We start from the raw sequence: 21,545 nt of genomic DNA on the forward strand, positions 1-21,545 counted from the left end.
CTCTCTCTCTTTCTTCCTTTCTTTCTTTCTTTCTTTTTTTCCGAGACAGGGTTTCTCTGTGTAGCTCTGGCTGTCCTGGAACTCACTCTGTATACGAGGCTGGCCTCGAACTCAGAAATCCACCTGCCTCTTCCTCCCAAGTGCTGGAATTAAAGGCGTGTGCTACCACTGCCCAGCAGAGACTTTTAAGAGGAGGGGAATGAACACACCTTTCAGGAGGACTTAGAGGGTCTTAACTTGGGGAGCTGGTGGTTCCTCAGTGTGACTTGGGAGGGCATGGGACTCTCCCAGGTCACCACAGGCTGAGTATCTGCAGGGTGATGAGGCTCCTGGAGAGACCCCTGTGTCTTCCCTTCCTTCATCTTGGCCACAATCCAGGATTCTACCATAATCTACCAATCTCTTTGATCCTACTCTCATGCTCTTTCTCCTCATGCTAGGCCTGCCCTGCCCAATGCTCCTGCATGTGGCAGCTAACAAACTGACTATGGTAGGCAGAATGAGGGGTCTTGGGCCAAACATCACCCCCTTGCTCTGCCTCAAGCTCTCTACACTGGTGGGAAAATACCTTCCACATGTGGCTCACCATAGAGCCCTGAGGAACCAACAGACAAGGTATGGCCCCTGCAGGCAAAGGAGGAGGCCCTGTGCAGACCTGCATTGAGCTCTGAGCACTGAGGTGGATTCCTCTACTTTGTTAAGCCCTGTGCTCTGGGCTGTGATGTGGGCATAAAGGCACCTACTCAGACTGGAGATTAGGATCCTAGAAGGCTCTGGTAGAAGCCCCTAGGCATGAAGCTTGGCCAGGGCCAGACCCTGGAAGAACTGACCCTGGCCCTTTCAGAAAGGGGCTGGATGAGGGGTCAGATTCAAGTGTGTTGTCACTTCCATGTTCAGGCAGGAAGAGTGTAACAGGTAGTGCTCTCAAGGCTGTCTAGTCAGCACCTTTATCATTGTCATCAGAAATGCATTTGCTCTTGGGGAATGGAACCCAGGGCCTTGTGTAGGTGAGGTAAGCATGGAATCCTTGCACACTTGAACTGAGAATAGCATCCAGGGTCTTACATGTGCTAGGTGAGCATTTACTATTGAGCTATACCTAAACCCTTAAATGTCTTAAGTTTAGAGATATGATCTTATTAAATTGCCCAGACACACTTTAACCTTGCAATCTCCCTGCCTCAGCCTTTCAAGTAGCAGGTTTGTACTACCAAATCCAGTCTACCATCTGCTTTCCAAGGTGCTCAGGAAAGGCTGACAAAAAGCGATTTGGGAGGAAGGTGTTTATTTGGTTCATGCTTTCAGGTCAAAGCCCACTGCTGAGGGACGTCAGGTCAAGAGCTCAAATGGAAGCTTGAAGCAGAAACACGGAGGAAGGTTGCTTTCTGCCTCCCTCACTCAGGCTCAGGCTTAGTTAGGTTTCTTACACATTTAGGACCACCTGCCTAGGGTTGGCACCACCTACAGTGGGCTGAGTCTTTCTACATCAAATAATAAGACAGCCTCCCATAGACATACCCACAGGGCAATCCGTTACAGGCAATTCCACCGCTGAGGTTTTTCTCTTAGATGACTCTTGGCTGTGCCAAGTTGACAGCTAACTAGGACAGCAAGGTTCCAGAGGTTTCCTCCCTCACGGCCTGTCCTCCTCATTTCATAGCCACGGAGACTCGACTCAGTAAGATGAAGTTACTCCGTTGGGCATCACAGGGAAGGGCCTTTGTCCCTGAGCTCTGGGCTGGGTGAGAGCATAGGAGGGAACGGGTAGGCATCTCGAGGGAGAAGAGTTGCTGGACCCATACCCTGGTGGGGGCTGAAGGCAGGTAAGGACACACCCTGGCATGACCTGCTTTAGCTGGGCAGTCTAGGCAGGCTGTCCTCTTACATCTATTTCCTCTGCCTTGGGTCATCTCTCCTAGAGCCCCACAGCAGGCCACTGGGGACCTCAGCATCGAAACCCAATCTACACTATCCATCTTAGGGGAGGGAGCCTGGCCCAGGCTACCTGCTCACTTCTGGATGAGACATACCCTATAACTTGGAGTGGAGACCAGGCTTCCCGGGAGCAGCCTCCCTGAGAGGATGCCATGTGCCAAAGGCAAGGGAGCATTCTGCAGAAGTTTCTGGAACAGTCCTGTGAGATCCATACACCCTGTACTCACTTCTCAATGGCTCTGAGTCAATGCTGTGCCAGGATACTAGGGAAATAACCTGAGGCTGAGGGGACAATCAGGGGCCATGGCCACAGGCCATACATAGAGGTGGCCAGTGACAGAGTGAGGTTGTGTGGCCCCACCCAGCAGCATCCATCAACATCTTAACTCTCACTTGTTAGTTGGGAGCTTGCTGAGGTGCCACTGGTCAAGCTGAGACTTGACTTAACCTCGTTTAGCAACTCACTAGCCATGAGGTTCAGTTTCCCTGTGTGTAGAATACTGGTGTCACTATCCACTGCACTAACAAGGGGAACAAGTAAAGAGACAGGGTCTTCTACATGGCAGTCACATGGGGTGTATACACCCCTGAATCTTCCAATGTCAAGATAAAATTTAAAACTTTATACTATCACCTACAAAATCCCACATGTTCTGGGCCCTTCCCCTACCTGTTCTCTGCCCTTTGCCCTTTCCTCAACCACGATGGCTTGGGATCTTTGCATGCGCCTAATTTGTTCCTACCCCAGGGCCTTTGCACAGGCCCCTTTACTGGGACAGCTGTTCCCCAGAGGGTGGCAAGGCCAGGGGTCCCCACCCTCTTCAGTACCATCTCCTCAGTGAGGATCTTCCTGACTCTCCCACCTAAACTATTTTTGGAGGACTCTGTTAGTTGTCTTTGTAGCAATTATACATTTTTACTGATGACACTCTCTATGTTTGTCCATACTGTGTTACCACTGCCACAAACATAATGCCCCAGAAGCAGGAGCTCAAGTATTTGTTTTATTTTTGTTTTTGTTTTTCAAAAGAGTATTTGTTAAATGAATATATAAATATACACAGAGCACAGAACACAGTGGATATGAAGTGTACATCATCAGAGCCCTTTCCACCCCATAAACAGATGGAGACACACTCACGTGCACACATACGCATACATGCACACACGCACACACATATACACACACGTGCACAAACACACTCATACATGCACTCACACTGATGTGCACACATGTACACACACACATATACACACATGTGTGCACACACACATGCACACACATACCAATGTGCACATACATGTACACACATACACGTGAACACATATGTACACTTGCGTGCATACACATACTCACACATGTGCACACATGCATGAACATATCCCAAATCTCCAGGTAAGTAAAGTGCCCCTCTCCCACCCACATAAACAAACCCTGCAGTGATGCTGGAGTCTTAAGATCAAGGCCAGCTGTCAGGAATCTCTGGCTTACCCAGCACCTCTACAGAGGCCTTGGGAAGCAGAGTTCCCTGGAAAAGACAGAGTGATCCACCCATTCTTGGTGTAAACCTGGTAGGCCTGCAAGGGGCTAGAGAATATGACTTGTGGCCAGGAACTGTGCCTGATTTATTCACATATGGCCCCAGTGTCCCCAGTTCTCAGCTTGGGCTAGGTACTGTCCCCAAACCTATTAATCAATGAATGAGGTGGTGATCAGGCAGAAGCAAAGAGAGAAGTCTGGTAGCCAGCATCCATGGGACATCATGACTTGGGATATGGGCCAGAAGCCATCCAATGCTTCTGTAGCTCCAAGAGTTTCCTCCCATCACACCACTGCTCAAGAACATGTGGGGTTCCCACAGCTTCAGAAAAAACTTTAGATGTCTTAGTCTGGTAGCCATAGTATGCTTGCCTTCTTCTCTCCCTCCTTTCTCTATCCACCTTTTCCCCCTCTATCTACTTGTCTATCTACCCACCTTCCCATTTACCCCTACACATACTCATCAATCCATCCATATACCTATCCATCTGTCTGTCCATCTATTCATCTGTCCATCAATTCTTCCATCTGTCCATTTGCCCATCCATCCATCATCTATTTACTCATCCACCAACCTACCCACTCCTCCATCCTTCCTTCCACCCACCCACTTGTCTACCTACCTATCCACTGTAGCCATTCCTGTGACTCCTTTTACCCTCTCAGAAAAAGACAAAGTCTCCATGATGGTCTGTAGGTCACTGTGTGATCCTGATCACTCTGAACCTCTCTGAGTTCATTTGGCTCTGCCTTGCTTATTCTGCTCCACAGCCCAGTCCCCCTCACTGTTCCTTGGACCCACCGGATAAGGCCTTGATACTAGCCAAAACTTATCTGCAAATGGTCGCATAACAACTTTAAGATTCTTCCAAAAATGTTGCCTCCTCAGTGAAGAATTCCCTGGTTCCTTCCTCAGCTTTTACTCTCCACGTCCCCGGGGTTCCTAGGCAGGCTTGCGTCCTGGGCTGTTGTCTTATCTCCACTAACTCAAACAGAAGCTTGCAAATAGAGAACAGCCTGTTCTACTCATTCTGGTGTCTCTAGGCACTGGCACATAGTAGGACTTTAATTCATGTTTGTGGAATGAATGCATGATCTTATCCAGCTATGGGTGGTCACCTCCACTCCACAAGGGACTTGCACATTCCTTTGGCAATGGCTCTTGGGAGTCTCTGGATGACAAACTGGAAGCCCTTCTCAGGATAGAATGCATGGTTCCTTCTGTCTGTTTTTCTGCTTACAGTCCAGGCCTTCTAAGCAAACAGCAGGACTACAGGCAAGATCCATAGTGGCCTATGTGGTTCCCAAGGCCCAGTTGGTCCACCTCTCTTCTCCTATTTGAGGGACCTTCCAGCACTTGGTCTCTAACTACTGATTTGTACAAAGGGTCTCTAGTTCCTTCTTGCCTATTCATTTACATGGGGACCATAGGATCCACCCTAAAAGGCTGAAATGCAATCTGGTGACATCATCTCCAGTTGGGAATAGGTCTGTGGGTAGCTTCGAACCTGTGCTGGCAGCAGTAGGGCGGGATTACCAATGAGCCTCAGTTTTCTTTAGTGAAACATGCAGAGCATGCAGAACAGGGCTGGGACACAGCAGCCAATATTGCACACAGGCTGCGGCCCACAGGTGCATAGCTGCCTAGGCCCCTCAAACACATCAAGGGCCATGGGGGATGTGACCCATCACCTTGTCCTTTCTGTGACTTTTCCTTTATTAAGAGGCCTCTCCTTTTTCCCTGTTTAGTATTTTTAAAAGGCAGCATGTTTGCTTTGGGGTGAGGGGACAGTCTTTGTACTCATGCTTTCTGGCATTCTGCTTTCTTCTTTGACCTTTGAGCTGTGCTCTGAAGTTGCCTCCTGCTTTTAGCTGACTTTTTGGCATGAGCTCAGATTCCCTGCTATGGCTCTGGGTGTCACAGAGAACTGGTTATGGTAGAAATAGTAACATGTTCTACGATGGCATGGTAGTAAGCACTGAGCCTGGGCATCATGGCTTCATTTGTTCTTGCTCCCAATCTGGTTACTGGGTATACAGTGAACACACACACTGTCAATGCCTAATAGTGTGGGGCTTCAACCTCCTCCTTCCATGCTCACCTCTATAGTTTCTGGTTCAAAGACTGCCAAGCCTCTAGATGGATAATACAACACACAACAAAGTGGCCGACAGCACGAACAAGGTGACTGCAGTTACAAAGGAGGGCAGAAAGATGGCTCAGTCTGCAAAGTGGTTACAGCACAGTGTGGGGACCTGGATCCATCCTCACTTCACAGAAACAGGTGCAGTGGGGCATGCTTATAACCTCGGTGCTGGGGAAATAAAGACAGGCAAGTCCCAGAGGCTTGGTGACCAGCCAGTCTAGCCTAACTGAGGGAGCCTGTCCCCTCAAAAGCAATGTAGGAAACTCCTGAGATTGATCTCATACATATATGCAAGCTCCCTTGAGCACATATGTGTATCTGCACACACACAGACATGATCCCATACGTATACATGCCCATATATCCATGATAAAATAGAATAATCATAAACAAAAGAAACAAGAGTCAGGATGGGCATGGACAAGCAGACAGGGATGCAGCCTGTGGCTGACTCACCCCTTGGAGGCTGGGTGTTAAGAGCAACCATGGAGCCAGATCCCACCGAGAGGAAAGGGCTTCCCTTAGACCCGGGGAGCCGTAGAGTGCAGCCAACCCCCTCACTCTTCACAAGCTTTCTCTCTGGAGTTCAGATGGCTGTGGTTTTAAAAGGGAAAGTAGGATTTCTAGATGGTTCTGCAAGCTCTTTGCCGGCCACCTCATGGGTTGGGGACTGTGAGTGACAGCTTTGGAACGTCCTCTGCAGGGGGAGAAGGCAGGGGATGGGGAGAGGCAGGTAGGTGTCTGTGTGGGTTTCATCATCAGAAATGTCACTTAATGAAGACTTGGCCCCTACACCTGCCATTAAGGGATCCTTTGAGTCCAAAAGTCCACCGTGGTGCTATAGACAATGGGACAAAACATAAACTGTCCAAAGAACAGGCTGCAGAAAGCTCTTCTTCTCTGGGGACACCTGCCCTGGCCCCAGCCACAACAGAATCCCCATCTCAGACCCCAGATGCACTCATCTCTGCAGCACCTCCCAGGTCACTTCCCCCTACACAGACGCTGCAGCCTCCATGCCCTCTACCCTTCCTTCCCTTCCTCTCCTTTCAGGGGTTCTGCAGGCTGCAGGCGTCTACTGTCACTTCCTGTCTAGGGTGCACTAGACTGTGACACCGAGGAAGCTTGCTCCTTTCATAGCCACTCAGGAGTCATCAGGCAGAACTTAAGCTCAGCAGAGACTATAGCCCAGAACAGTTCTGGGAGGACATTTTCTGGGATGGTCCAGAATTTTCCAAGAGAAGAGACATCAGTGTCTTGGGGCCATTTGGTGCCAACCCTGCTGCTCATTCAGCAGTGTTCTGGTGAAGTCTCTAAAAAACAACAGAAAGCAAGGAGTATGGAGGCTGGAGGCCCTGGGACTGCCCCCTGGGAGGCTGACAGCAAGGGGTTAGAGGTGGGTGACAATGACAGCAAAGACTTGGGGGCAGGGGGAAGGTTTGTATGGACGGAAACTGTCCTCCACCCTCACTCTGATGGCTGAACTCTCGACTGACTGAGCAGTTGATGGATGGGGTGTGAAGGTAAGGTGTGGAAGATGGGGCTGGGAAGGTGGGCAGGGGCTATGGCATCACAAATGCACGGATAAAAGAATGAATCCTGGTCTCTCCCAGTCTGCTTGGTGGAGGAGGGTTACTGAAGACCAAGCAATGTGGTAGGCCAGATGGACACTGAATGATTCTTGTTCCAGTGGCATGGGGGCTGTCAAGGAGGCTGGGGAAAGATTCAGAGGGGGGACTTCGTGTCTCACTCCGCCTGGCATTCTGACCCCTCATTGATAAGCAACAGCCAAACAGCTATGACTTGGTGGAGGATACTCTTTGCCGGCACTGTTCTAGGCTGTTTCCCGTATGAGGAAATCAGTACTTTTATTTACCCCCATTCTTTCCAAAAGTGAGGACATTGAGGCACAGAGAGACTGAGTCACCTGCTTAAGGCCACACAGCAAGTAAGTATTGGAAAATCCAGCCTAGACTCTTGGGCTCAGAATATGCTCTAACCCTTGTCCTATGCTGGCTCCTTCATCTGTACTGGCAGAGAAAGTCCTCTCTGATGATAGCCAGCTGCCCTCTGAAGTCCCATACACAACACAGTGCTATCTACAGGGCACAGTAGCTGACCAGCACCCACCTATTCTCTACCACCTTCTTGCCACCTGGTGGGGGCAAGTCCTGAAACCTTGCTGGGAACCTATGAAGCAAGGACACATGCTGGGAGCCGTGGTGACAATCTAGTAGCTGTAAGGCATGGGCTGGGCTGGGCACAGCCATCTCCTCACCCCCAGACACTCCCTCACAGCGGTCACAGTCTTGGAACAGTCACCCACGCAGGAGACACTACTTGTCTATGCTCATGCTGGGATTCCCTCAGCAGCGGCGGGCTGATGCTTATACAATAAAGCACTCATCCCCAAAGCTGGACTCTGATTTTTGGTGGGGAACAGACCAAGGTCAGGGCTCCCTTTGGTTCTTGGGTGTACTCAGTCTCAAGGACAGCTCAGTCTTGCCTGTGTCCTGGAGCCGGAGGAGTCATTCTGTCCCTGTCTCTCTTCATTCTGCCTGGGCCAGGGCCCTGAGTTCAGTGACTGGTACCATGGACAGCGCTCAGTCTTCCTGGCCTCTGCACTGGGCCTGAATTCCTCTGCTTCTGTTCTGGGAGGGCGAGGAGAACTGGGGTTTGGTCTAAGGGATGCCTAGGTCCCCAACTCTAGATGTCTCCTTTCTGCTAGACCATGCCTGGTATGGGGTCCAGTCATTAAGGCCTTCCTTGGAAGGCATTCTCATGATGGTTACAGTCTAGGGTTCTGTGAGGCTTCAGAGAATAGAGAGAGGTGACCACGTTTGTAGTTCCCCTTCAGAGAATGGGGACATCCCAGGGACCAGGATGCCAGTTTTCTCTCAGCTTAGAATCCCCTTCCTCAGAAGCTAACAAGTCACTCAGGGAACAGAGAAAGGCCCAGAAACAGCTGTGGATCACAGCGGCCAGTCACAGTCTACACCATTCCTGCTGCCTGGACACAGGCATGGCTAGGGCTAGGCTAAGGACTCTACTGTAACCTAGTCCATTGCAAAGAAACCCTAGAGGACCCAAAAATCATCTAGGCTAAGTCTGAGTCCCATGATTCCCACGAGGGCTCAAGGCCAGCGTCCCACTTGGACGCTGCTGTCAGTGACCACCTAGGTGCAGCGAGTCCCCGGCAAGGGCGTTGGCACACCCAAGTGCTCAGTCAATTTTTGTTTCTAGCTCTGAACTCCCTCCCTTCTCCAAGATGCTCCAAGCTCAGAAGCCAGGGCTGGGGCGGCTGAGAAGGGACTCATTTCCATCTGAAGTGAGTCACTGAAGTTGATAAATTTAGAAGTGGCCTAAAGAGCTCTTAATATCCTGCCTTCAGACACTTGCGAGGAGACTGTGACACAGCAGCCTAGGCTTCAGCTACACATGGGAGAGTGGACAGAGCGGGGTCCCAGAGGGTCCCTTCCCAAGCCTGGGCTTCTCTGCTGCAGCCCCCGACCCACAGGAGCCCCAGTTGCCTTCTCTATGCACACAGATGCCTGAACTGGGACGAGGCAGCCGCTCCAGGCGGTGCTCACACTTCACATCTTGTTGCTCAGAGGGCAGCCACAGACAACAGCTGTTCTCATACAGGGCACCAAGGGCCACTGCACTTGCCACAGCTCAGGGGACATGCTGGGGTGCAGGCTGTGCTCCAGAGCCACCCAGGCTGAGACTGAGGCTCAAGGTGGAGGCACTGCTGTAGTCATAGCTTCTGCCCTGTCCTGCCCCACCTCCTCCTTTTGGTCCCTTTCTCTTGAGTGATGTCTCCAGCCTGTCTCATGAAAGGGACATTGTGATAGACATGCCCACCATGCAGACACCAGCTCCCCTTCTCACACCTGCCCCATCCCATGACCTTGGCTCTCAGAAAGATCTGAGCAACTTTGAACTTGAGAATTTTGAAGTCGTCTGGGTCCATGCCTTTGTTCCAAAATTGAGAAACTAATATCTAGATAAGAACTTGTCCAGCACTGCCCAGAGCGTCTGTCCATGCCAGGCCATTCCATTCCCAGGTCTCCGCAGCACTCCTCCCCCACCCTTGGTGGCTCATCCCTGCCCGGCAGCTACATAGGCTGCCCCAGTGCTTCTGATCTCTCCAGGAGAGAGTTCTGCCTGTCACTCTGCAGCAGCTGCTGGCAGCCTCTGTGAGGCCAGGAACCAGCTGGGAAAGGGCAGGGTGGTCAGCAGGCTCTGCTGCTTTCTCTGGTGTGGAGGACAGGCAGGGAAACCCTGACTTATGAAAGCCCTCCTTACCCAGTGGAATCTGGACCAACGTCTCCCTCCCCACTCATACCAAACTCCTTCCTCTGAGTTTCACAGAATCCCAGATCCACATCACAAAGCGTCCACACTGATCAGTGCCTGGACAGGGAGAGGCAGCTACACAATCCCAGCTAACCAACATCTTAGGCCTTTGGCATTCCCGATGGCCGTTACTTTAACAGTGTTTATTTTTGCTATTATTTATGGGATTAGAAGAAACTCACTAGATGCTCACGATGGAACAGTTGCTGGCACTTCTTCTTAAGTGCTTCATTTTTATTTGATAAATCCTTTTTTTTTTTTTTTTTTTTTTGAGTTGGAGACTTATGTTATCTCTATTTCAAAGGCAGGGGCGTTAAGGAACAGAGAAGTTAAGGAACTTGCAGCAGATCACACAGCAGAGAAACAGAGGGGCAGGCACTGGAATCCCAGAGTGCATGCTTTCTGGTCCTCCCTGGATCGGGGTGTTTATTGTTTGAGCTGGCGTTTATTAAATGCCAACTGTATGCAGGCACTCTAACAGCAGCTCTGAGGGGTGAGTCCTCTCAAGCTTTAGGGGGAGACAGAGGCTCCTAGAGGTGTGGAAGATAGCTGTCCCTTTGTCCCCATCATCTGGTCACTCCTTGCTAAGCCTTTCATCTTGTTTCCTGGATTTTGTTCACTCTACGCCATACCATATTAAGATGTACAGATGCTTAAGAAAGCTAAAGTGGTTAAGGGAAGGAAGCCTCCCAACCCCCACTCCAGGATTCATCAAAATGTCAGTGACATCTTAGAGACCGCCCATCTGTACGGACATGCCTTGGCACAGTGCATACTTACTGCCCCCAAGTCACAGCTTTGAGAACTCGGATATAGAACTGGAGGCCGCACAGCTGAGATGGCCAAGCCCAGATTTGACCCCCAGCAGTCTGGATCTACCTTTGTATCTAACCACTGTGCCACCTACCAGACTGTGAGGATGGCACCCTGCCCAGTGAGAGCTTGAGAAGGTCCAGGAAGGCTGATGCCCTCCAAGATCACCAGCAGATCCCTCAGCCCTGCACAACTCAGCCGCTCGGCTCACCAGGTCACCCTTGAGCTCTGGTCCAATGGAGCATGTGTCCTTGAGAGCCTGGTGGGGTCACCAGACAGCCCTCAGAGTGGTCCCAACAGGAGGTTAAGCCTTCCTGTGAACCCTGCCTTCTAAGGTGGCACGGGGGACACCTGCTTCCTCCTTCAGAGATTTGCACTGCTTAGACCCAGAATGGGGTCATTCACTTGTGGCTCCTCCTACAGGTTCTGTCACACCATTAAAAGACTGAGCTGCAGGATCTTTCTAAACCTAGGACTTCCCTCCTTGGGCTAGGATTGCCCTTCTGCGGTCACCTTCAGCATACCCAGGCATGAGCAGGACCCTATTTAGACACATTCTGCAATGATATCTGAAGTCAATCCCACTTTCAGAGATCAGAATGCTGAGCTCAGAGAAGCCAGGCTCCTAGCCCAAGGTCACACAGCAGTCAATACTGGGCTGGGTTTCTATTCAAGGCTCCCTGATGGCATGGAAACTCTGTAGAGTGCTTCCCAAGCAGAACCACACACTCACCCGAGGGAGGAAATGTACAGCCTCGAAAACTTTCAGTGCTGGGTAGCAGGAACCCCCTGAAAACCCACACTCCCCAGATGCTCAGGTCTTCCCTCAGCACCACCATACCTGCATATAATTTACAAGTATTCTCTCAGAGATCGGTTTTGGTTGTGGTTGAGACAGGGTCACACGTAGCCCAGGCTATGTAGCCAAGGATAACCTTAAACTCCCAATCCTCCTGCTCCCCACCTGTTCAATGCTGGGATGACAGGTGTGTGTCGCCATGGTTGATTTTCACCCTTCTGTAAACTTAAAACCATCTCCAGGGGACTGATAATACCCAGCCCCACACAAACCCATCTTATACTGTATTATCTGGGGGAAAGAAAAGTGCCGGGATGTTCAGTAAAGATGCAAAACTTCCCTTGAACATTTTGTGAGTGTGCATATAACATGTGGGGGTGTGTGCATGTGTGTGCCACATGTGTGCAGGTGACTGTGCACGTGTGCACGTGCATATGAAAGCTGGATGTCAACACTGGGAGTTTTCCACTATTATCCTTTACTTTGTTCTTTGAATCAGGCTTTCTCACTGAACCTAGAGTCACTAATCTGCTGATAGACTGGCCGAACTGCAAGCCCTGAGGTCTGCTTGTCTCTGCTTTCCTGGTTCCAAGGGTATAGCTGCAAGCAACCATGTCCAGTTTTGTGGGGAGGCTCGGGATATGAACTCAGATCCTTATGCTTGCATGGCAGGCATTAGACACAGCTGTCTCCCAAGCCCACTGAGCATTTCTTAGGCTGCTGTTGTGAATCCACAGATGGGGAAACCCAGGTTCCTATAAGGGACATCTGCAACAAGGAAACTGTGACAGACTCCGCTTGACATCCAAGGACCGTGCCAGGTTGAGCCCTTGACTTGAGTCCCCTTGCCCCTCACTGCCACCCCCACCACCAGGAAGATGAGCGTCAGTGTTGTGCCCACTTTATGGAGGTGCAAATGGAGGGTAAACCACTAGTGTCACCACCCGCAGCTCAATCAGCAGAGCTGATTCCCTAAGATGCGACTTGCAAGAAGCAATCCCCTCCCACGGAGCAAATGGAAGAAACATTTCCCAAACACTGAGGACACAACGCAGCTACTCACAAGGGGACCGACCAGTGTGTTAGTGCATGACTATAATTCCATGGATGAGGACATGGGGGTAGGTGGGGTTTCCTAGGAGGGGACTGTGGCTCTCAACCCACTGTCACATGCTCATGTCCTGTAGCTAAGGCAGGCCCTTCCTCCCGCCGTGTGCAGCACCCATCTCTGGGACCCAGGAGCCACTGCCCTTTAGAATCCTGGCTACAGTCCCCAGCAAAGCTCTGGAAATATGGAGAAATGCGTGTTCAAATCCGAGTTCTCTTATTTGCTGTGTAACTTGGGGGCCATCTTAACCTCCCTGTACCTTGCTTCCTTTAGCTGTAAAGTGGGTGCAAATGGTGGAGCAGCCAGTTCTCAGGAGCTGTGAACAATCAATAAATACCCTCAGGGGTCTCTGCATAGTGTTTGTTAGCATTCTTGGCCCCAAACCCAGGGCAAGCATTTTTATAGGAGACACTGGGCATAGAGCAGAAAGGGCCTGAAGACAGAGGCAGGGACCAGCCACATGCTCTAAGCTAAGGATCACTAGGGACTAGAACTACTGCCAGTAGCTAGGGGATAAGAGGGGACAGATTTTCCCAGGCCCCTTCCAGAGGCTCCAAGCGGGCAAACCTCACATCAGACTTCTGCCCTGTAGAGCACAAGTAAAACTTTTCTGTTACTTAAGCCATGCAGCTTGTAGGAATTTGTGATGGTAGCTAAGAGCGAGCCACAGCTGTGACAGCTACTGTGGCTTCCACCATCAATCTTGCAGACCACTTGACGTATCTCAGCCCTGCACCTTGGTGGCCTCTCCCAAGGGAACGGCTTGAGCCCACCAGACAGCAGCCACTCACTGAAGCCCATTGTCGTGCATGGAGCAGGGCCCAGTGGCTCGGGGATTCCAGCTCATCTGACTTGCAGGCTAAGACTTCATCTGTCCTGTCCGTGCCCTGACACCTTGCCTTCTCACTCCCACCACCGTGGTCCTTGGCCATGTCTGCAGCTCTCTAGCTCTGTAGAGGGTCCCAGCTTGTATGTGATACTCTTAAGGCTTTACAACTCGGCAAGCCTCCATAGCAGGGCTCCTTCTTGGACACCGAGGGTGGCCATAGCACTCTTGCCAGGGCGAGTCCTCAGCTTGCTGTACACAGGGTCATCTATTCTTACTATGATCAGACAGCAGTCCAGGGCAGCGAACAGGTTTGCACAACTCCTATTGACATAAAGCTGCTAGCCCAGGGCAACTCGTGGTAGTGGTGTCTCCTGCGGTAGGTCCTCCCACCCAGTAGATCCTCCCAGCCGCACTCTATGATTCTGCCGTCATCCATTCTCATGGTGCCTTGACAGAACCACTCTCCCACCCAGTTCCTGTGTCCCTTTCATCTCTTTCCTGTTAACCTGAGAAGTGGGCCCCGTTATTCTTCTGCTGTCAGTGAGGGACCCGGGTCTCTGTCTTCCTTTCTGCAACCTGGCAGCGCCTTGCTGACTCCCCCTGCCAACTATCCTCTCTCTGTGAGCATCATGGCAGACTGTTCCTGCCCAGGGGTCTTTCTCCCTAACTACTTCCTCGTCTGAGGCTCCTATGAGGAAGAAGAGATGTACCTATGCAGGTTCAAGGTTCTGGTTTGGAGGAAGAGCAGGGTGGGCCAGGTACCCAGATTCTAGGCTGAGAGGCACCTGCCTCCCATGCTGATCTCAATGCTGGAGGTAAAGGTGGACCCCCGTGACCTGTGCGTATGTGACACTCAGCTGGGTATTGGTAATGCTGGGAGATAAGGACACTAGGATGAGCCTTTTTCTATATTTTTGGGTTCCCAACATTGATCTTATATATCCTGGAGCCTGGCAACACAGTAGTTAAAATTTTTCTCTATAGTTCTTTTTAACCCTCTCAATTATAGAGAGGCAAGATTTAAGACAGGGGAGGGGCCGTTTTCCCAAGACCTGTTTTCAACATGACATCCAGGTCCACCTAGCCCTCTTCCAGTTCCCTTGAGCTCCTGTGGTACCAGGGAAAGGCTAGGACTGTGAAGCATCTGGAACAGTAGCCCAGATCTCCTGAAGCATTAAGAAAGGGGTCAGACATGGGACTCCCTGACACACCCACCCTGTGACACCTCTGGCCATCAAAGCAAGAGACCCTCCAAGCCCCTCCTCTCTCTTCCTCTCCGTCTCTTCCTCTGACCTTGGACTTGGCTCTTATTCTGCCTGCTGATCCTGATGCTGACTGTTTCTTTGCACACAGCCCGTGGCAGTGTCCCAGCCCTCAGACAACTGCAGGATAAGGTGAGGCAGGAAACCTGACCACAGGTGAGGAGACCCAGAGGCAGAGAACTGCAGTGTGCATCCAAGGTCACACACAGGTGGCCAGGGGTGGGGTTTGGGTGCTCTCCCTTCCATTCTGGAGGTAACACACTGGGACACTCAGGGTCCACACGGGCCACTGTTGCTTCTCTTGTGGGATCTGAAAGAGCCCAGCAGGGCCTCCCAATGCTCTTGACACAGAGCCCAGAGACAGAAAGCCACCCCTGTTGGGGACAGCGTACCTATCACCTCTCAGGTTTCTGTCTTGGGTCTGACCTCATACCAGAGGGGCTAGATGGCTCACAAGGAGGTGCCAGCAGTTCCAGCTGTGTGACCTTGGGTGGTGGCTTCTTGTCTCTCACCTGAGACATGGGGACACTAGGATAATTGCATAAAAGTGATGGGTACAGGACAAAGAGCTCTGCAGATGATAGCAGGTGTGACATATACTAGCGTTTCCACTAAGGCTGGGTGACGGGAGTGAAGGGCAGGCTGTGGAGGGGTGGACGTCTCAGGCTCTGCACACTAAATCACAGGGAGCTTTTCTGTCCTCAACTGGAGAGAACTTGGAGGTTACTGAAGGAATTCTGGCTCTCAGATGCCACATGCCAGTGGGCTGGCTTCCTGGTTCCAGAAAGGGCTGGTGGGCTTTGCGGGCTGCTGGTGGTCTGACCAATGAGCAGCCACGCACTTACCCCTCCCCTGTCTCCTTTCCTACTCCAGGCAGCTTCCTCTGCAGACCATCAATCACCACAGATGGCCTTGTTCAGTCCAATCACTGCTCTTAGGGAACATGGGCTGACCCACCCCTCAGGTCTTCAGGAAGCTGAGGTGGCCGCTTAGGATCCAGTGTCCTTCTGGCCTCGCAGTCAGTTCCCCAGGGGCCTCTCCCCAGAGCTCCTAGGTCCACCTTTGCTTCTTGAAGCTGAGAGGGCCACTTACACAGTGTCTGCAGAGGTGCAGCAACTATGCCCACTGCTGTCTTACATGTGTCTCTGGCATTCACCTGTGGGCACATTCCAGGGTACTGTATTGACAGGCACTTGGGTCCTGCGCACCTGCCACCTGCACTCCTGGGGCAGCCCTCACATGGGTATATAGCACATTATGGTAGCTGCTGCAGGTCCCTGTGTGTGTGAGGGCTGCATGCATGTGAGAGCAGGTTATACTCACTGGGATGTGCATAGAATGGGGTCTTAAGAAGCCAGGGATGTGTGCTGTGTGCACAAGGACCAGAGTGCATCTGCTGGTACAGGCATTGTGTGTTTACATGTATGATCTGAACACGTATGATGCACTACTTGTGGGTTCTCTATTGGTCCATGTGTATGCAGGAGTGAATCTATGCACAGGCATGCACCCCCCGTGAACAGACTAGGTTGTGAAGGTGGATAAATGGGAAGCCATTAGCATCCTCTCCTAGTCCTCCTCCCTCTGCGGACTCCCCAGACCGCAGCCCTTCCTTGCTGCTGCTCCTTCAAGGAAGTTATCAGGCGGAAGCCCCAAGCTCAAAGGCCTGCGCTCCAAGCCCCCTCCTACTGCACACGTCAAAAGAGAATTTCTCCGGATGGCAACCGCCGCTCTGGGAAATGCCCCAAACGTCAGCTCTGCCTCCTCCTAGCGATGTGGAGAGCTATGCTCAGTGGAGGGGAGCCCCTTCTACAACGCTAAGGCTCAGCCTCACAATGAGACCCTCTACTCTCAGCTCTGCTGGTGACTGGCCTACTCACTTACCCTTCTGAAGGTCGAGCCAGGCTCAGCCTTTGAGGGGACCTCCCTTGATGGGGGTCGGCCAGCTGCAGGGTCCCCTCCCCACTCAGTATGTGCAGCGGAGCTCAGCTACTTGGCTTAAAGGGGGCCAGGGGGCTGCCAGCACCTGACGACCATAGGAGGGAGGTTCAGATCCTGCAGGGAGGCAGGGAGGAGCCCCAGGTGTCTCAGTACTCAGAGGGGCTACCTAGGCTAGCAGGCTGATGAGGAGCTGGGCTTTAGGGCTTAAAGTGCCAACTCCACCATCCATCCAGCATGACTGCTGCAAAATGGCCTGGCCACCCACTCTTGCCCCTGCCTGCCACAGAGGGGACTTGGGACACATCCCTGCCACCACCTGCCTGGCTCTCCTCATCCAGTAAATCCCTGAATACAGCAGCCCACCATCAAAGAGACCCTTCACAGGGGCCTCTCCTTGCCGCTTTCCTGGGACACCTTCCAGTACTCCATGTCTCCCAGAGACCAGGCTCAAGAGGAGACTGGTGTCCCTGCTGACCGGCTGCCACCACTAGCCCTTGCATAACATCCTGGGGGCATGTGCAGTCTGGAGGCCACCAGCATCCACCTGAGACCCTGCATCCCTTCCTGCGGGGCTCTCTGCTCCTGTCCCCAGGCCCCACCCCAGCCCCTCACCCTAGAGTGTCCCTCAGCCCGGGCTCCCAAGCATCCCCAGCTGCCTTCAGATAAACAAGCCAAGCTCCTACCACCCCCCCTCCTCCCGCCGCCACCGTCAGCACTGGGGTAAAAAAAAAAAAACGGCAAATGCAATCAAATCAAATCAAAATAGGTGAGGGAGGAAGGGGAGAGCGGGGCCGGGCGCGTTTTATTTTTTATTTTCTCATGCTGGGATGAGGGGAAGATATGCCGGTTACTTACTTGGCTAAGGCAATCGCCAGCGATCGGTTCGGGTTCCAGGCGGGCAGCCCGTAATCGCGGTGCGGCAGCTGGCGCCGCGCTGAGCCCAGCCCGCGCGCCCGGTCCCTGCGCAGACTGTACCATCGCGCCCGAGGCTGGGGGGGCGCGGCCGCCGGGGGAGGGGCGCGAGCGCGGACGGAACCACCCCGCGCCTGGGAGCGCGGCTCTGGGCATCGCTCCCACGGGACGCATCCGCGGCCGCCCGCAGAGCCCTAGGGAGAGGCCCGTTCCCCTCGCTCGGGAGGCCGTGTCAAGGGCACGGGAAGGGGAGGGTCAGAGCCCAGCCCCGGGACGAGCAAGGGGGCGGTGAGAGCAAAGGAGGAGGCATTGCTTTTATGTGCCTTCCCTAAGTCACTTCTTACTTTGTTAAATAGGGTCGGGCTTCCAGGCTCCCTGGATGCAGACAGGATGGCTCTATACCTGGGAGCAAGACTGCACAAGGGAGAACACCTAAAAGCGCCTATGGTGACAGGGTCTATGGAGCAGACTCCCCGGCCAGCTGTAGGATGTTACTGTCTACAACATCCCTCTGCAGCCCCACAAGCTGCCTGGGTGTGCCCACCTGCCCCAGGGTGGGGATGGGCCTAGTCAAGGGAACCCTTGAAGAGTCCTTTTCTCTGCCGGAGTTAGCACGTTCCCAGTATCTGCCAGAGTATCTGTGATGAGTTGGGGCTACCACATTGGAGGCTAATCACGTCTGTGGAGTCCAGAGGGATTCCATTTTGGAGTCAGAGGGAATGAACTCCCCCACCCAGCTGCTCACTTCTCCCTCATCTCACAGGGCAGACCTGTGGACTCTTTCATTCCAGACAGGCGGGGCCAGATCCCAAGTAGCCAGATGAGGGGGTCTCATTGAATGAGGTGTCTTCTCCCTTCCTCCACTGGCCGAGGTGCCCCTGTGGCCAGGCTTCCCCACACCTCAGGAGTGGCATTCTGCTTGGAAGTGGGCACGGCTTATAGAAGGACCTTCAAGGCCAGTGGTGGTGTGTGTCAGAACACCTGTCAGCCCCAGTGGGTGCAGGAGGGGCGAGGCAAGGGGAGGGGAGTGCCCCTAGAGCCAGGTCTAGAAAAAGCTGCCTCTTTCCCCACCCCCACCTCTGCCCACCTAGGAGCTGCCCGCTTTTCCCGAGCGTCCTGTTGCTGCTCCATCTCCGCCTGGCACGGAATATCAATTTGTCTCGTTAAGCTGAAAGTCTGCACTGCACCAAAATCAGAACCCGCCACGCAGAGGGGCAGAGGAGAGAGAGAGCCAGAGCAGAGCCCAAGGCAGGGAGGGCCCTTGAGCAGGACCACACCGCCATCAGAAACACTATTCTTTTCCCCTAGGCTGCTCAGAGGGTCCCATCTACCCCAGCCAAGCAGAGGTGTTCTCTCTCTCTCTCTCTCTCTCTCTCTCTCTCTCTCTCTCTCTCTCTCTCTCTCTCTCTCTCTCTCTGTGTGTGTATGTGTGTGTGTATGTGTGTGTACAGGGGTGGGGTGCTAAGACTCTAAAGATGTTCAGGCCTGATGGTTGCCCATGTTACACCTTCCTAGGGTTCCCATTGGACAGCCCTGGGCCTCATGTCAATAGACCTGGCTGGGGCCCCTCAAAACAGCCTTATCTCTGCTTCCCCTTGAAGCTGTAGATGAGAATACCATTCCTCCTCCTACGGGGGTCTTCTGGTCACACCTTGATAAGACTTCTAAGTCATCACTGTCCCTATGAATCCCTCCCCTGGGACCAAGCTGGGAGGTTATAGGCCACCCTGCCCCCACCAGGCTAGAGAAGCCATTAAGGCCCAATGGCTCTGGGAGGCGGGCCCAGAGGGCATCAGGTGAGAGGCCTCTGCAGCCACCTGTGTGCAGGAGTCTGCCACCGTGCTTCCCTGCCTCTGGGGCAAGATATTTTCCCCTAGTGAACAGAGAACTCTAGTGGGGGTGGCGGGGCAGGGGGAATGGCTGGGAGCCACTGATTTCCACAGTTATGTCCTTTCCTATGTCAGATACAGAGCCACCTACAGAGCAGGAAACCACAGCTCCTTGCTCCTTAGGGACTACTGTGAACACTTAGAGGAGAAAGCTGGGTGCAGCTGTCAGGAGTAAGCTACACAACCACCTGGATAAACTGCCCCTGTGACTGAGGTTGTGAGTCCCAAGCCCAGGCTGCCTACAGGTAGTGGGGATGATCCGTAGGGACCCTAGGACTCATCTACTTTGAAAGACTGAGCCTGGATTGCCCAGTGACCTCCATGGAGACATGCTGGCTTCACTTACAGACAGCAAGACTTCTAACTCAATCCATCACAGATTTTGCTTCTTGGAGTCCAAGACCAGCATTTAACAGAAATGGGCCCAAATGGCTATCTCCTTGGCAAGCCGGGCTCTGTGTCCTTCCATCTGAGTCTACATCCCATGACTTTCTGCTCTTCCTGCAAAGCCATTCTTGGCTGCTTCTTCTCCAGACAATCCTGCTTAATTCCACACACTCAGTTCATAGCTCTGTCTCATCTCTGACCCTATCATGCTGTGATGGTCTACAGGTCTATGCCTCTCACTGGGCTGTGTCTGTATCAGATGGGTCCCTAGGGCCCTATATGCTAGGTGCCAGCATGTTACAGATGCACTAAAGGCCTGAATGAATCACTGCTGTGTGATTTTTGGCCTACCAAGCACCAGACCCAGCAAGACCCCTGGGAACTGGATTTCCTACTGTACAATGGCACAGGCTGAGGCTCTAAAGGAAAAGCTACAAATGCTTTGCCTAACCATGTCTTTGAGGGTAGGAGGTAGCCACAGATACCCATGTGCCCCTGCCCTGGACCTTAGGCCGACTCTCCTGGCTGTGGCTACTTCTAGGTCACTGGGTTGCCCTTCCAGGATATGTTAGGGGCCGGGGTCTGGGCAAGCTGGAACATTGAGCAATCAGAGAAACAAGGGCATCTATGTTGCAACCCTGTGGAGGTTGGACATGACATGAGGGCCACCCACAGGGAACAGGGCACATAGATAGGTGACCAGCTAAGAGTGTCACCAACGGCTTTTTATCCTGCCTGAGTTGGCTCATGGTGAACCTGGTCTGAGGGTCAGGCACAGGGCAGGGGTGAGACATAGGAAAGACAGGAGAGCAGCTGATAACTCCAGGGATTCTAGGGCTAAGGCAAGAGGTAAATAGGGGAACACCACTTTGCCAAGGTCAGTCTGCTGGAGTCACAAGCCAATGGACTCCACCCTGGGTCACTGGCTTTCCATGAAGAGATAGGAGGTACCCTTGAGGCCCCTGGGCAGGGATCTCAGGGCACTCTGATAACATGGCCACTGTCACCAAGGGCATCTGTATCCTAGGGGAGAATTTCTTTCCCAAGGCCTCTTCTGTGCCTGTCTCTAACCTCTACAACTACATGTAGGCCCATTTTACAGAAGAGAAAATGGAGCCCTGGGGATCTGGGGACCCAGTAAGAAGTAGAGGCAGAAGGTGGAGCCAAGCCAGAACCTACATGTGCCCCACTAGGGTCCCAGGCTTTGCCATCTGATCTTACTAGAGGCTTCTTAAGCCTGCTGCAACATCCAGGGACTCTGCAGTTGATGCCTCTGAGTGGATCAGAATGTGTATTTGAGAGTTCACGTGGCCTGGCTCTTCCAAGATCTCCTCAGCTGCTCCAAGGCCCACACCTACTCTCTTCCCACCACTTTCTCCAAAGCCCTGCAAGCTCTGGAGCTGGGCTTCTGTTCTCCAGACCCGAGTTTCAAAACTAGCTCACTTTGCCTTCGAGGTGATCTTGGACAAGTAACTCAACCTCTCTGGGTCTGATGGCTCAGCTCCACAGCGGGGAATAGTGTTAGCTACTGGGCAGTGGTGTCAGTCAAGGGAGAATGGCAGGCATTAGTAACAGACTGAACAGAGAACTTGGGGGTCTCTGAGAAACATCCCATGGAAATCTG

At 52.6% G+C, this 21,545-nt stretch overlaps 1 protein-coding gene across 13 annotated transcripts in view; it reads right to left on the reverse strand.

Annotated features, from left to right (window-relative positions):
* Atp2b2 (ATPase plasma membrane Ca2+ transporting 2) overlaps nucleotides 1-21,545 on the reverse strand; it is a 310,888-nt gene that overhangs the window by 139,494 nt on the left and 149,849 nt on the right. For 3 of the 13 annotated variants that reach the window (XR_004122243.1, XM_031382956.1, XM_031382954.1), the window contains exon 1: nucleotides 17,589-17,956. The exons of 3 other annotated variants lie outside the window; for them this stretch is intronic. The gene's annotated coding sequence lies outside the window, so the exon portion shown is untranslated. Of the gene's footprint in view, nucleotides 1-17,588; nucleotides 17,957-21,545 lie in introns of those variants that run through there. 7 more of the 13 variants (XM_031382961.1, XM_031382960.1, XM_031382949.1 and 4 more) reach the window with 6 other exon arrangements.

The sequence above is a fragment of the Mastomys coucha genome, unplaced genomic scaffold, assembly GCF_008632895.1.
Source record: "Mastomys coucha isolate ucsf_1 unplaced genomic scaffold, UCSF_Mcou_1 pScaffold20, whole genome shotgun sequence".
NCBI lineage: Eukaryota > Metazoa > Chordata > Mammalia > Rodentia > Muridae > Mastomys > Mastomys coucha.